Genomic DNA, 16,202 nt, shown 5'->3' with positions numbered 1-16,202 from the left:
TTTACTGATTTTAAGCCTGCTAAAATATTTTCACACTGGGGACACATTTACTTTTTATTAATACTGCCAATACCGTAGAACCTATTTGGAATACTGGCGCGGAGTAGAAAGGTAAAAGGCTTATTCCATCATTGAAAATGTCAACTTTTATAAGATGGATTTCATTACTCAGGGAGAAGCCTGAGGCACAGGAGTGTCGTAGTAGACGATCTGTGGAAAGACAAGTGGTTTCGCAGCGATGATGGAATATTGAATTACATGACATTAGAAAGCTGCAGTAGAGCCAGAGTTGTAGCTCAGTGGTCACTGCCATTGTCCCAGTATACACGACTCGATTTATAGAACAGTGTACGGTGGTATACCTCCTTACAGCTGGATGCAACCAGACTTTGTCCTGGTCTACCTTTGGCATCGCAAACAGAACAAGTAAACAAATGGCGTCCTTGTTTAACAACTGAATTAAATTCAAAGGTTATTATAGAAAACCAAGAATTCTTTGAGTAGTGACAGAAACATCTGTCAAGAAATCTGCTGTCTTATCCCTCACACCCACCATCATACCTCTTTTGATTGCACAATGTTCACCCAATGGATTCGATTCTGCAGTGTGACCTACGGAACATGCGTAGAACACCTTTGGCATGTAGAACATAACATGACAGGAGCATGTATATATATTTCCATGTATATGCCAAATTCTCAACTGCGTTTTCTAGGTACGCTGGTCCGAGTGGGAGATAACAAAGTATTATTTCAGTCAGACAAAGTGCAGTTTTCCTAACATCACGTAAACCCACTGACCGTCAACAACAACGGATACTTATAGTTAAGAAACTGTACCTTTCAGCTAATAAACATACAGGAAGAAAGAGTTTCAGCCTCAGCTCAATGGTCATGTAGCATTCACTGACCCAAAGTAAACTCTGAGGGCCATTGTGTTCATCCTAATGAGGGAACTTGTCAGCCCAGTGAAACCATGCTGCTCACGGAGCCTTGATTTTGTTTTGGACTGTACAGGTGAAACCTGAAGACAATTTAAAAAAAAAAAGGTTATTTCTGAACACATTTAAGGTCAGTTGCTTCGGAGCTACTTTTAACTCCAAAAAAATTCACTTCCATCATATATTGTGCCCGTCATGCATTTCAAAAGTCTGCTGTAAAATGTAGTATTAAAGGTGTCACTCTTGCAAAATCCCACAACTACTTAAATAAAAGTCCTCAGCTTAGGCAGACTTACTTTTAAGCACCAAACAGTGCAAAAACTGCATCTTTTTCCTTCCTCTCCTTGAATATTTGCCATTACATTTAGCTCGGAATACTCTCCTGGCTTGAATTCCAGTATTTACAAGGTCCTGTCTTGTTATCAGTCAGAGCAGGAAGTCCTTCTCCAAACAGACCATGCAGAGACAGAAGACAGGTTTCCTCCAAACTAAGAGCTCAGGTAGCTGCTATTCCAAGAATAGCTCGGCTTAACAAAAACATCCCGTGTGTAACAGGCTTTACTGAGTATTTTCAGAAATGAAAATGTTATAATCTGGACCATGGCTAAATGAGAGAGTTTGTCAGGCCGAGGGGTAATTATGAAATCCTGCCACGATAATGACTCATTAGTAAGCGGTCACTGCGGTCGATAGAAAACATGACAAACTCCAACGTAAGGGGAGAGGGGACAGGGCTGCAGGTTGTAACACAAGTCTCAGAACAAGACTCTCATACATTTTTATTAGGATTATCCAGCTTTAACCCTCAAATTCATACTCCTTCTATTAACCATGCTTATAAGTCCACAAAACCTGGTGCAGTGTCAAGGATTTTTTTGCAGTTGGAGAAAAAGGTTACCGATTAGAACTGAATTATGAATTATTATGTATTTCTTCCTGTCCTTCCACTTTTACTTACATTCAACTAGAGAGCAGAACTGATGTGTAAAATCCTGGTATGTTCTTGTGCGTTGTGGGAGTTTCCACGTGCCTCAAGGAGGGGATGGATGGTGATGTTTACACTGGAAGAAGAAAAGCTTGCGGGGGTTGGGGTGGGGTGGGGGGTAAATAGCGACTGAAAGGTGTCAGAAGAGTGTCTCCTTGAGCTTGTCACACCAGCGGGTGGAGGACGTTTGTCTCACTCCCCCTGTCTCATGAATGCAGAAGAAAGAGGTCAAACAAGTGATTTCACTTGACAGAGCAAAGACCGACAAAGGAGATGACGCACTTTGGCCTTATTTATTCTTATTTTGGGAATTTTCCCTTCTGACATCCACTCTGCAGAAAAAATAAAACTATACATAAGAAGACAACTTTTCATGTTATTTTCCAATAACTCCACCAAGCATCTGACATCATGACAGGATGCATGATCCTCCCTTCGGTGGATAATCCACAGCAAAGCCCACAGCATCGACTCCGGTAAACATCTAACATGAGCCTGTAACGTCTCCCAGCAGCCTCTCAATAAAGATGAATAAATAAATAAATAAATATTTGCAATATTCACAATATGACTTCCTCTGTTGAATCTCAAGAACTTAAATTTGTGGCTGGATTTTTTTTTTTACCTTCTAGTGGTTAAAAAGTATTGGCTTCAAGACTAAAGAAGAGAGGGCAGGAAGGGAACAGTGAGAAATCTGACACTAATGAATCATTATCAGCTGATCGTGCTTATGAAATCACTCTCACATATCCTGTCACATTTCTCCGGACGCTGCATTAAAACTATCCCTGAAAGAAAGCACTTTGAATATTGTGTATATATATATATATATAAAGAAGTCTTATCTTTTAATTCTTTAAATCTCTGGCAAGACAAGACCTCCACTACGTTGGTGCCTCTTGGGCTCAAAATACAGCGAGTTAACAACCACTAAAAGTTCATTCGTCCGATAAGAGTTTTTTGTCTGATTATACCTTGCTTATCGTGTCCCTCCTCCACTTCCAGTTGTTTTTTTTTTCTTTCTCCATCTTAAGCTACTCAAAATCTTCCTAGAGGACAAGATCAGTAATTTGCAGCTAATTGAGAATATAATTGGTCTCACGTAAAATGGCAAAAGTTTATTCGAAAATAAATAAATAAATAGGGATGTGGATGATAAACGGAAAAGGACCAGCAGGCGATAAATTCACCCTCTGGGGAAAAAAAAAGATGACCCCAAAACTGAGTTCGAGTCTTATTTGATAGAAAAGAAGACAACATGGCGAGGCTCACAAAAACACTGAAGGCTCGTTATCAAATGGTGGAAACGGGGAAAACTCCAGACCTTTCAGCCACATCTCATGGACTTCATCACCAGACTGACATTCAAACAATCAACACCTTTTTCCAGAATCAATGACTCTCTTGTTCTGGGTGATCCATGCACCTGACTGGTGGTTCAAAAACCCTGCACATTCGAAGCCCTTTTTTTTTTTTCCAATTCAGTGCCGTTTCAATGGCCGTCCTGTTTGATATTATTTCAAGTCTAAAGCTGCTGCCTGTGTTCCTTTCTTTGTTTTTCTGTATAACTTTTTACAAACACACAAATATACTTTGTGCAGCTTCATTAAACAGGAGTCTTTTATCACATCCGTGACTCGGCCACGGATAGGAGCTGAAACGAAAGCTCTGTAATGAGGTTTGATCAAACCCCCGAGCTCAATGGGACGTGGCGTGAGTTGGCTGAGGGCCCGATGAGGGATGACATTGCAGACGGCTCGGTGGAGAAACACCTGGTGAGACCTCCAGCACCCCCCCCCCCAACCCTCTGCAGCCACATGCCACTGGCCCAGGTGTGTTTCCACTGAGCTCAATGTCCCGTGGCAGCCATCGAACTCCACAGCTCCGCGTTTTGCATCACATATGGTCAAGGTTAGCTCTTGATCTCCTGCACAGATCCAGACATGATCTGTTATGTCTGGAGACTGGAGCAACAGAGCGGTTCGGGACGGAGCAATCAAGTGGTCAAGATATAACCTTAGCGTCTCATAATGCTATCAGACAAGTTGAAGCATATGGTCGGGAGCTACTGTTTACCTTCGCTTGTAAAAACACTGCCAAATTCTCAGCGTCTCATATGCTAGCACTTAGACGAATAAGCTTGGCTGAATTAAACTGGCAGGCGCGGCACTACCTTACACTTAATAACAGCTTCCTCTGGTCTTCTCAGCAAATTGACAGCTTGCTACATCAGCAGAGAGCAAAGAAGAGAGAGAGAGGAGCAAACTTTTGAGAGAGTACCAGAAAGATGAAGGATGAGGTTCAGGGCCTCTTTGTAGAGGTGTAAGATCATTTGTATTTATGACAAGACGCTCTTCTCGGACCAGTTAACCTTCCCTCACAGCAGGGAGGCGGGGGGGGGGGGCTGAAGTTGATGTAGTCATTTTTGAAGGATAAAGTGCACACTCCTCTCATTGTTGGGTGACAATAAGGAGTAGTATTACTGCAGAATACAATAAAGGTATTCCTGATCAGGTCTGATTATTCCATGTTGCTGGAAATAACTTCAAATCAAGCTCGTCTTTTTACATTTTTCTGCATACATTTACATAAAAATACCTGTTAAATTATATTTTCTTTTCCGTTTCGGGCAGACGAGTATGTTCTCCAGATGCAAATCTACTCAAACAGTGGAAAAAGTAATTCCAGAAGCATTGGCGAGTTCCAGACCGGCTTATTATTAACGCGATTACAAAAAAATACAAACAGTACTTTATTGGGAGAGTAGCGACAAACAGTAAAAGCTCTCAGTTTACTGCTCTGCCTTGATAAAAAAACTGATCTGTAACATTCGAGTAACATGACGTGTTTGAAGTCACACTGATGTTCATTTGAAGAGGAATGCAGCATCTCCCCCGTGGGAAAAAGAAAAAAAAAATCTAACAATCCATTTGATCCTGAGTTCAAACTGAACCATACAAGTAAAAATCAAGACTAAATCCGATGCATTATCAGATGGGTTTTTTTTTGAGAGGTGGGGGGGGGGGGGGGTCATAGATGAGGAAACTGTTGGATTTGAAATGATGAACGCAACATAAGAGAAGAAGGACAGTGTTTTCCAGTGAAGCCTCTCATCGTCTGACCCAAACCACTCCGCTACCCCATTAGCTTAATTAGACACAGACACACACACACATACACACACACATTAAATGCCCCCCCCCCCTTTTTTTGGCTTCATGCAATGAATGGCTGGCTTCAGTTCAGAGTAGAAAAAAAAAACAAGCTTTCAAAGGCAGGAGGAAACCATCAACAAACAGCACACATATCAAGAACTCTACGGTGATGCCACCGGAATTTTAAACGATATCAGTGACGACAACTTCTGACGTCCTGCGAGGATATTTTCTACGTTTGCAATCCAGAAAATCAGAGCATCTGAATGAGAGCATCTTCAGATTACAGTTTAGGTATACCAGATGCAGCTACTCACCTTTTCTTTCCCGTGTCAGTCCTGACCAAAAGGTAGGGAACGCAAATTCAGTTACACCGAAACTAACAAGACGTCGCACTCCCAAAACTTTTTTGCTCTCTCTCCCGGCAGATCTGTATACTTTTCCCCAACTCCCCTTCCCTCCCCTCTCTCTCTCTCTGTCTCTCTCGCGCTTTCTCTCTCTGACTTCAGCACTTCCTGGGCTGCTGTTTATGCTCCAATCAGGTCATCCAAGAAACTGCCACTACCCCCCCCCTTCCCTCCTCACCCCTCAGCCAACAGCCATTGTTTGGCAGAGGCTTGTCACATGTAGATGTCTGTATGAGTGTGTGTGAGTGTATTTGTGTGTGTGTGTGTTCCCTCTTGACAAAGGTTTTTTAACCTCTTGCCATTATGAAAAGTCTGCTTTTTCTCAGTAAGAGCATAAATGAAGAGGCGAGCTCCAAGAAGAAGTTGGAGAGGACGATGCGAGGGGTTGGGGTGGGTGGGGGGGTCGTGGGCTGAAGAAAAACACATGGAAGGGGCTTCCTGCTTGAACGTCTTACTGAGACAAATACAGTTTTTCAGGCATGTAGAAAGGGAGGGTAGCAGCGTTGAGTAAGGGTTAGGGGGTGTGTCTGGAACTTTCTCTCCAAATCCAACAGCTTGTTGTTACAAACCGCATTGAGGCTCAGCCCATCATAGCCCCCAGAGAGCTGAGAAGCTGTCTCCAAAACAAGGCGCCTTTGCCATGTCTGCCAAGTTTTTTTTTTTTTTAACCATGATACCTCAACTACCCCCCCCCCCCCCCCGCCTGCACCCCTCGCTATATATCCCCAAAGCCCCAACCTCTAATTGACCGCTTCACTAAAAGCCAGCCAGACCGAGCTGGGCTCTGTCTTGGCTTTTCGTTGAAATAAAAAAGAGGTGGAGGTGTGACTTGAGGGGTGGGGGTGGTATCTGGGTGCAGAGTAGTGAGGTGAAAGGTGACATGTGGGTGGTGCAAGGTTGACAGCAGCACACTGAACCTTTGTTGGTGTTGTCAACAGTTCACTGCATGGTGCTAACACCTTGGGAGGTGGAAGAGTTCAACTCAAACCTGAAGAACCTCCGTGGTGGAAATCCTTGATAATTGGTCAGGCCTGTAACAGGGGTCAAGGATGTTTTTTAGCACCACGCCTCAATCAACTAACTGGCCAGCACTTGGCAATCTCACAAAGACATCAAGGGTGAGTTCTTCTATAGTCCTCCAATCTCCCCACATGAAAAGAAGGCAATGTATGTCTTTGTGCCCAGGCTACAGGAGCCTTGTAGTCACAGGACAGATTGCATTCACACCACAAATGAAACACTCCGGAGCCCCACTCTCGCTGGTTTTGGTCCAAACCCGAGTGCCATTGCTGTGTTCAGATTTCAGTCAAAAAGATCGTACAGAGAACGAAACCCAACATGAGTCTACCGCCTGAGGGGATAGAAAATTCCCTCATTGCACATTGGTGGTTCTTTGATTCAACTCCAAAACCCTACTGAAGATCTTAGTGAGGGACAGTTACCCTAAATTTGTTCAGCCTGTGCAGAGACCAAATCCAATCCTTTGCCATTATTAGAGCTACATTTTAACCGTCTGAGCTAGTGGGCTAACGAGTCACGCAGGCAGTGGAGACTCTTGATTCTTTGTAAAGGAACAAATGATCATACATGTTTTTCACTCAATCAAGTCCAGAGGCATGGAGTGATCCACACCAAGCACATTTGTCCCCCAAAGTCTGGGAACAAATGTTTACTGCATTCACGATACGCTTTCTTGGCCTTGGCAAGGTTGGACAAGGTTGGTCAGCATGGTTCAGTTGCACACTGATGATCACAGTCACGCAAAATGAACACAGGGAAATCTGGCAACCAAGCAGTCTGAAAGGATGAATTCCAGTGGTATGATGCTGCTGACAAAACATCCCACCTAAGCCCACTTAGCAAACCTGAAGTCCTGAGCAAACCTGAACACCATCATCTCCATTTTCTAATGCTACAAAGGACAGCAGACCCCACTGAGCATGAACTGTAGCCTATGCTAGCTTCTAATGACGACTATGCAGCGAGGATGAAAACTAACACCTTTTGGAAATGTGTGCACGGATCAGTGATGATTTGTGTGCTCAGGCCAGGCCAGAGGTGCCTCAGAAGAGAACAAGAGAACTGGGACAAGTGTGCATGAGACCTGACTTGATACGTTGTGAATGCTGGTTTATCTGAAATATCATGACCTGCGTTTAAAGGATGTGGGGGTGTTATTATAGACTTCTACACATAGAAAATGACACATTCAGTAATAAACTGAAATTATCAAGTGATTTTATGAATTTGTCAAAGGACAAGGAAGAAGACTGGAGCGCCTCCTTGCTGGGGCGGTTTCAGGAAACATTCATCTTGTTGTTTAGTCTGGCCACCACATGTTGGAGCAGAGAGGCCACTCTCCTCTGGAGGACCCCTCCTCTTGTGCACACAAGCACAAACACTGACAGACGCTATCTAGACATTTCTGACTGCCGTTCAGTATTTAGGGGCTCAGATGCCGCGAACAACAAAAACTTCAAAGCGACAGCAGCGCTGACATGAAAAGAGAAAATATGCTCTGTCACTCCCGCTGCAGCTCAGGTGTGCCACCGTTGAAGCTTTGTGCATCGGCATCTATTTCTTCTGCTGCGAGAGCAAAGAATCATTTGTGGAGCGGATAAGAGGAGGCAGGTATATTCAGTGGAATATTTATAGCTTGGTTTAGGTGTAACTACGTGCATGTGCTCACAAACTCATGACGGCACACCAAGAAAGAGAAAATGCTTTGACATCACTTGTCTTCCTGCATAAACAGTCACAACTTTGACTAATCCCTGATAGCTAAATCCTTCCATTGCTGAAAAGCAAACAAAAATGGAAAGAGGAGACAAAATAAATCAAAATATTCAGGATTTAACTGGGAGAAAGCAATTGAGGATTGCACCGGAACCTACTCAGCGTGGTGCCTCACCCTATGCCGGGCTGCTTTTTTTGAGGAACCGATCCAGGATGGTGAAAGAGCCACCTGGAGGAGACTGAACTCCACCGCATTTCAATATGACTCCAGTAAAAGGAGGGAAATGACAGCTTGCTTTCAGTCGCTCAAATACATGCAGATCGAGGCGAATGGCTCCGTCGCTTAACATGAAATCTTGATTTAAAACCATCATCACCAGCATGATGGTGAAATTATGGTGACCTTTCAGTGACGATGACTCATATCATGGGGAAGAAAGTTTGGAGGAGCCCTGAGAACCTGTGTTTTCCCTACGTGATTTGTTTGGCCTCCGCCACTTTAATCCAGCAGATGAATGGATACGCTGAACAAGCTGCAAGGCACATTTTTATAATACATGCTAATGTAGTTAAAGCAGCTGCAATTTTACATGCACATGAATTTCACTTATGATCAAGCTCCCAGGTTTGCACAATGCTCCTCAAGCTCCTCGCTGCCAGGTAAATCTATCTGCATTCACATTATATGATGTTTCTAGATTTGTGTCATTGTGTCATTTGTGACATTGAGAAAATAAATTGTCAGATTAAAAAAAAAAAGACCCCACAGCAACTCTGCAGCAGCCAAAACAATCAAGTTTTTCACTGCCTGACATGACATACACCACGCCTGGTCTCTCTTCATCCAGGCTGGTGTGATTCCATTCACTTCCAGAAGGGGGAGACAAAAGTAAACATTATACCTTTAAAAGCAACTATACAAAAGACAGGTATTTGTTAGTGTGATCGGCTAACGATGGAAAGTGAGCCTGTGAAACATCTCCATCAGGGATATAAACAGTTAATGAGTTGGACAATTACCCACATAATGCGGTTAGGGATCGATTTAGTCAAGCATGTATCTGCTTCAGTTGGCCCCAAATTTGCCTGGGGGGTTCCGTAGGTCCCGGTGAGGTATTTAACAGCACAAAGTCGGGGGGGGGGGGGGATCAAGATACTGAGTAAAAACAATGGATTCCTGCACAGATGAAGACAAAGTAATACAGTGGTGAGTGTCATGCATGACAAGCACTGATCAAGTTCTGGTCAATGGTCGGCTCCAGCCTCACCTCTCCCACTGGGCCAATCAGGATTCACCAGTAGAGCTCCCCAGTTTAAACTGGGAGAGCTGATAGTGCGGTGCCGTTAAATTTATCTGTGTACGAGGATCAGGGTGCTGTTGTGCTTCATTTTTCTTCATTCGAAAAAATTAAAACTGCTCTTCTACCCGGATGCTACTTACTAACTTGTTTGGTATGTGACACAAAACCAGAATTGAAACCGGCTGTAAATCTACCATTCTGTAGGCGGACATTCTTCTTGTAAATAAATCGATTATTCCCCTGTCCTTTCTTACTGGGACAACAACAGCAGCCCAGTTAAATGGCGTAATTAAGCCGTCACTGTGCACGTGAACCCACTGAGTTTCCTGTAAATGTATTAACTGAGCAGGAAGCTATAAAACAGTAACGCAAAGTTCTTAAAAATGTTGGGTCGACATGAAAATTCTTCAGTAAGCTTTCACAAAATGCATTGGTGACATCATTTGACTTTTTACCTGTTTTTTTTTTTTTTTTAGGATGAATCAAAAACAACAGTACTGCAGAAGTTTGAGCCTTTTTAACTGTAATACCCAGAACTTCACTCTTACTGTCTCGCTTGCTCTTTATTAGGTTTGCAGGGCATCTTTAAACCAAACTGCACAGAGGGAGCAAAAAATAATAAAAAAAAAAGGCATCAAAAGCACTAAAGGCCCTGGCTTCCATCCACCCAGATCCCACTCTAGCCTGTAGACCACTCTGTCATTTACATATATTTAGCCTCAAATCATCCAAAGCCAGTTTTAGACATTTTCTCAGAGAGGACGGAAAGTTAAGCTGATGGCAACAATGGAGCCACTGGCCGACTCTGATCTCTGAGTCAGCGGCGAACACTCCCAAGAAGTCTTCACGGAAAGTAATCTTAGCACAAAAAAAAAAACTTTACAGAGTTAATGACTCTAGCAGGATGATGACCATGCAAATCAGACACGGTAAACCCCACAAACACATCAGACAGACAGCTGGTCACATGACCCAGCAGCTCGGTGAATCGGCCTGCCATTATAGATTTGTGAGGAGGAGCACTTCAACAGCTATTGATTAAATAAATTAATAAGAGCCTGACGTAATGAGAATGTGAAGTGAGAGGTGTGAGATCAGACCCAGGTTGGGTAAGTAAATGTGGCACTATGAGGCCAGTTTGACAGTCCTTTGGCCCACCACCGGAGTGTCAGGACAGAACAATGAGACATAACTCATCCAGAGAATACAGTACACAGGGTCAGAGGGTCACATGACTGCCTGGCTGTTGTCTCTGAGTAGAAACACACACACATGCAGGAATACAAGTGTCAGCAACCGTGAAAATTGGCAGCGACAGATTCTGTCCTCAAGAGAAGTTGAGTGTATCATTCTGGTCTAGCAGTCAGACGTCTCAGAAATGAGACACAAATAAGAGAATAGCGAGGAGGACTGGGTCGACTAAGGCGTTGCGGCGTAATAAAGCAGGGGCTCAGAGCGGGGTCAGACCAGAAACATCAGCCCCGGCTTTGTTCGTCTAGACTTCTGCTTTATCAAATGTATGGGTCAGTTCACTCTCCAGCTCCACGAGGGACAGGCGGTGCCTTGAGGTCATTTTTGACATCATCTTGGACTTCAGTTCATTTTAAAATCTTGGACAGGAGAGAGACAGAGAGACAGAGACAGAAAACACAATTTCTTCTCCTCAGCAACAGTTGCTTGCCCCGTGGTTTAGTGTCATTGGCAGCGCTGCTACATTGTTTGCTCCACTCTGTCTTTGAATCGTGTCAGTCGGCCTCTGGCAGACAGTGTAGTGGACACCTGCCTGTGTTGTTGACAGGAAGTCACGTGACTTCCGTGGCAGCTTTCTTCGAGCTGTTGTTTTCGAGATTGTATTTGGCGATGATTTAAAAAAAAAAAGTTCTGGGGTAAACTCCTAACCTCCCCACTGTGGAGGTCACGTGACTGCCTTTCAGTTGAATTGGTAGAGGTTAAGATATCTGCCCTCATGGTCTGCAGATAGGTACTCGTGCAAGGTATCAGGTTCCCAGTTGGTGATCTGACAAATTAAAAGTGTAAATCTCAAAAAGTTTGCAACAAAACCTGAGATAATCTGACACATTTAAAAGCAAACTGTATTCTTTTCCATTTCCATATTTCACTCACATGTTCTTCTTGCTTGTTTTACTCGTAATGTAGCTTTTACTCAGGTACATTTAAATCCTTTAAAAACTTGTAGTCATTTTATTTATGTTAGATTTTATGTAATTTTTTGTTACTTTTTTTGCTATTCCATCAAGTTATTTTAATCCTTTTCTGGCGTTTTCTTCATTGCAATTTCTTAACAATGGCGTTTCCTCAGTTCCTGATCTCCTTTGTTGTTATGATTGATTGGTATAAATGTGGAAAAAAAAAACAAACGCTGCAGCTTCTGACTGATGAGCAACAGGTTTCTTCCATATTTCACTATCTAGGTTAAATAGGGCTGATATCACCCTCCACTGTTAGACCTGAAGTGATCCAGAGCAGCTGGGAGGCAGCCAGGCTCCAGCAGCAGCTGGTGATGGGAGTCCAACAGTTATTTTGAAGGATCTGATTGATGCCACATGACACGACATGACCGACTGTGCTTTTTTAGAACATTTTCAACTGGAAATGCCACATTAACTAGCAAACGCTGAAAAAATCAAGTAGTTTTGTTTGGGTTTTTTCTTCCTTTTCCCCCCAGTAGCCTCATCCTAAACAGAGGGATGTCTCAGGCACTACCCGGCTGTTTTCAAACGCTGCCTGACCTCTTGTGCAACTTTTAGTTTCCGCCAATGATGTTTTGGCTGCATTGCGACATTTCGTGTGTGTGTGTGTGTGTGTGTGTGTGTGTGTGTGTGTACTATTGTATGTTTCCACGTGAAGCAAGCAGCGTGATACGCTCTCTGAGGAAAGTCAATGCCCTCTTGTCCTGAACCTGAAACGTTTCTGATCCTATCATCGGTCCCATGATGCAGCAGGTCTTCACTCAGAAAAGAGGAACAGTAAAAGAAACCACCAGGAAAATAAACAAACAAAAACTTTCCTCACATCCACCTTTCACACATTCATATTACTGCAAGCGCATCCCAGCAAACAATAACCGTAAATCCATGTTTGTTTGTTTCTCTCATAGCAACGTGGCTCCTAATCAGATTTATAGAGCTATAAAATGTATTTAGCTTAATTGTGTTTCCTCCACAAGTGCACTTGAGCGCCTTTGTGTGCCTCCTAAGAATTACTGGTCTGAATATAATGCATTTAGAATGAACAGAAATAATGACCTTAAAATATTTATCAAATGTTTCATGTAATGTAAAAAAGATGCTCTCTCTCTCCATAAGCGGGGCTTTTCCGTCTTGCTGCGGCGCTACATTTCAAAGTATTTATTATGCTAATCTTGTTTGGAATTTGAATATAAAGAGCTGTTAAGATATAAGTCGTTTGTCGATCGATAAATGCGCTTTTTATTGGTACTCTGGAAACAATGAATAATTGATGATTGCACATCATGTTCACCGCCAGCTGTCGTGTGCAGGCCTCAATCAGCCACGTAGCTCCTCTCGACTTATTTCCATTGATATGAGAGATGCTAGCTGGCTGCTAGCCTGTCAAAGGCATTCAGGGGATCATTCAACAACAACCAAATGTGTTATGAAATATGCAGCATTGAGAAACATTTGGTCCTGATTATAATGAATATTCTCCCTGGATGAGAGTGTAAAAAGAGCAGGAGGGGAGGAGGTTTGAGCTGCTTTCTCATTACAGACACCTATATCACTTTCTTTTGTCAACGAGCGACATTTAATGAAATCAACTTCACTTTTTTTAAAAAAGCATGTGATATGTGAAAAGAAGACAAATGGGTGTGGAGTAGACAAACAATTTCTCCAATAAAGGTTAAAAACACAAATGCAGTAGCAAATGTTTTGTACTCTCTCATGATGAAATTCTGTGTTTTATGTTCACCGAGATGAAAACAGTCTTTGGAGGAGAGAAGGAAAGAAAGACCCTAAGAAAGTCTGGCGCAGCTTTAAGGAAGGGATGAAACATGACCAGCGGGGGGCGCTACAGCTTTGAGTCTGTGGGGAGCTGCAAAGTGACATCACAAAAAATCCACATAGTCGCAGAATGACCACAAACTCTCTGTATTAAAAAAAGTAGCAAAATAAAAGCTTCATCAAGGGAAGTGAGACGACTGTATGACTCATCAAATGAAGTACATGTAAACTGCCATGAATGCATGAAACAAATCCAAACCACCAATCACGTAACAGCAGCTTCAGTCGCCGCTGACATGTGACACAACCGAAAAGTGCAGATGGTGATTAATGTCGATGACGGAATACAGTCAATGAAAGCAACCAATAACAACTGATATAAGCTGAAATAAACACGCGAAGGTGATACACTTCTCACCTGTCACCCAGGATAGACGATAACCACCTTCAACATCATTTATCTTGATACCATTTGTTGCTAGGAGGCTTTCCATGAAACAAAATTAAATTAATACTGGTCTGGCTCCCACATCATCATATTTGATTCATACCATCAACGATGAGAAGAAGGCATGTTGGGTGAGAGTTATCTGACGCCCCATCAACACGGTGTCCTGCACGGTTATCAACCGACCGCAACGGCTGCTACAATTGAGTTTAGCGCAGCAAACATAATCTCGTTTAAAGTGTAATCTCATGGTTTATTTGGAATAATAAAAGGATTAAGATTTTTGCCTTGTCATAAGGTTGAATGCTCAATTATGGCTGTTCCTGTCGTTTGGGGAGGCCAGGTGAGTCTCGGGAGGGTCGTTTCCACCACAATAGCACTGACCACTCCCACATAGGTTTATAAGCTGGAGTTTCCACACTCTTCACTAGAACTGAAGAAGCCTCTCGGATGAGAGGTGAAACGTCTTCAAGATAAACTTACGTCCAGTTGACCAGATTTTACTTCGCTTCGATCTACGATGACCTGGAAGAATGAGAACCTACACAGACAACTGTTCCTTCCTATGTTTCTGGCTTCAACTGCACTTTTTTATTTTAAATGTGTGTGTGTGTGTATATATATATATATATATATATATATATATATATATATATATATGTATATATATATATATATATATATATATATATATATATATATATAAAACGAAGAAGTTCTCAAGAGCATCCCCTCAGTTTTCTTTGAAGTATTAAACCTGCAGCTGTGAACATCAGTTCAGCAGAAACCCCCCACCCCCCCAAAATCATTCCTGTCCCTGCAGCTCAGCGAGACAGCCGAGCTGAAACGCTGCGTCAACTCAGCCGCTTAAGCTGAGAAGTATGCATGTCTTACCAATGACTTCATCACACAGCCAAAATGTATTACCTTCCCTTGCGAAAATCCCCAGATTTAAGAAGTGGGAGGGGGAGGGGTTCACTTGATGACTGATTCAGTGTTTCTGGTGTTTAATACTGAAAGAATGCAACGAACAAGTTCCTTTTGAGGGGATCAACATGAACAAATGTGCAATCAAACATAAATGCATGAGAAGTGAATCAAGATCAACCTGAAATCCTATTAGCTGTACAGCTGGGGGCGCTACATGCCAACCACTCCTGCAATAAAGGAGAGAAAGAAACTCACCACACTTTTACTGTTGCCAGAGAATTAAACTAGGAGTTGTGAGGCCTAATTATATAAAGTGGTGAGAGGAGGAAGTGGTGCTAAAGATGAGAGATTTAAAATGTGGCCAGGAAGTTTTATTTCCAGTTGCGCTAAGTACAGTACATCCTTTTTAGTTACCACAGCCTTGTGTATCCACTGTAGAGAAAGTTTCCTGTCAATACTTTCAAAAAAATTATTTACAGAGATGTAAACATATTATTAGCTGTTGAATTAAAGGCAAAGGGCGGCAGTGAATTGGCAAAGTCAGAAAAATAAATGAAATGCAGGAACATGTTTCTCCCAATTTTCTTACATCAGAGAGAACACATGCAGACGGGAATCTGTAATTCACTGAACGCGGGTCACAGTGTTCTTAACGGCTCCAGGGCAGGGTGACGCTCTTCTCAATAACTGACAGTCATTATGTTAAATGTGACAGGCTGAGGCTCCCTGCTGGGCACATGCCAATTACAGCACAATGTCTGTCTTTCTGTTCTGTTGGCAACGACAGAACAATTTTAAAATTGACTCAATTAATTTCGGTTCACCCACATTTCCCATCTGATAGGTAATATTTGTCTTGTCAGCTCTGCAGCCTTTATGTACAGACACTTTTTGCACTTTGTGGTCGATTTTGGAGAATCATGATGAAATCCTATATATTTTTCTCTTCTTGTGATCATGTGAATCCAGCTGCTTCTCAAGGTAATAACTCTTTCTAATTAATATGCATGGGACAGGTTTACTTTAAAGGTACATTGTGTAGAATTTAGGATGCATATGTTCTCATAGTCACCAGAAACTAAAAATCAATGTTTTCATTAGCTTAGAATTTATTTATTTATTTATTTATTTATTACCACATATGAAGCAGATCCTCTTGTAAAAGAGTCACTCACAAAGTTAGTTGCAAAGTTAGCATATGCACTTGGACCATCAAAAAACAGACAAAAGATCCTGCAATAATTACTTTGAACAAATCTGCTCAAATTTTGCAAAAATTGCTTACTTTTTATGTTCGACATAGATATGTTTTGGCA

At 42.3% G+C, this 16,202-nt stretch overlaps 1 protein-coding gene across 10 annotated transcripts in view; it reads right to left on the bottom strand.

The window, feature by feature from the left end:
* kiaa1217 (KIAA1217 ortholog) overlaps positions 1–16,202 on the bottom strand; it is a 110,177-nt gene that overhangs the window by 60,448 nt on the left and 33,527 nt on the right. Inside the window, exon 1 of one of the 10 annotated variants that reach the window (XM_086190779.1) lies at positions 5,399–5,510. The exons of the other annotated variants lie outside the window; for them this stretch is intronic. The gene's annotated coding sequence lies outside the window, so the exon portion shown is untranslated. Of the gene's footprint in view, positions 1–5,398; positions 5,511–16,202 lie in introns of those variants that run through there. 10 annotated transcript variants of the gene reach the window in all.

The sequence above is a fragment of the Aulostomus chinensis genome, chromosome 21 (assembly GCF_037954235.1).
Source record: "Aulostomus chinensis isolate RoL2024-O1b breed Wild chromosome 21, RoL_Achi_v1.0, whole genome shotgun sequence".
Classification (NCBI taxonomy): domain Eukaryota; kingdom Metazoa; phylum Chordata; class Actinopteri; order Syngnathiformes; family Aulostomidae; genus Aulostomus; species Aulostomus chinensis.
The sequence above is the reverse complement of the archived record's forward strand: the minus strand, read 5'-3'. Positions and strand labels throughout refer to the sequence as shown.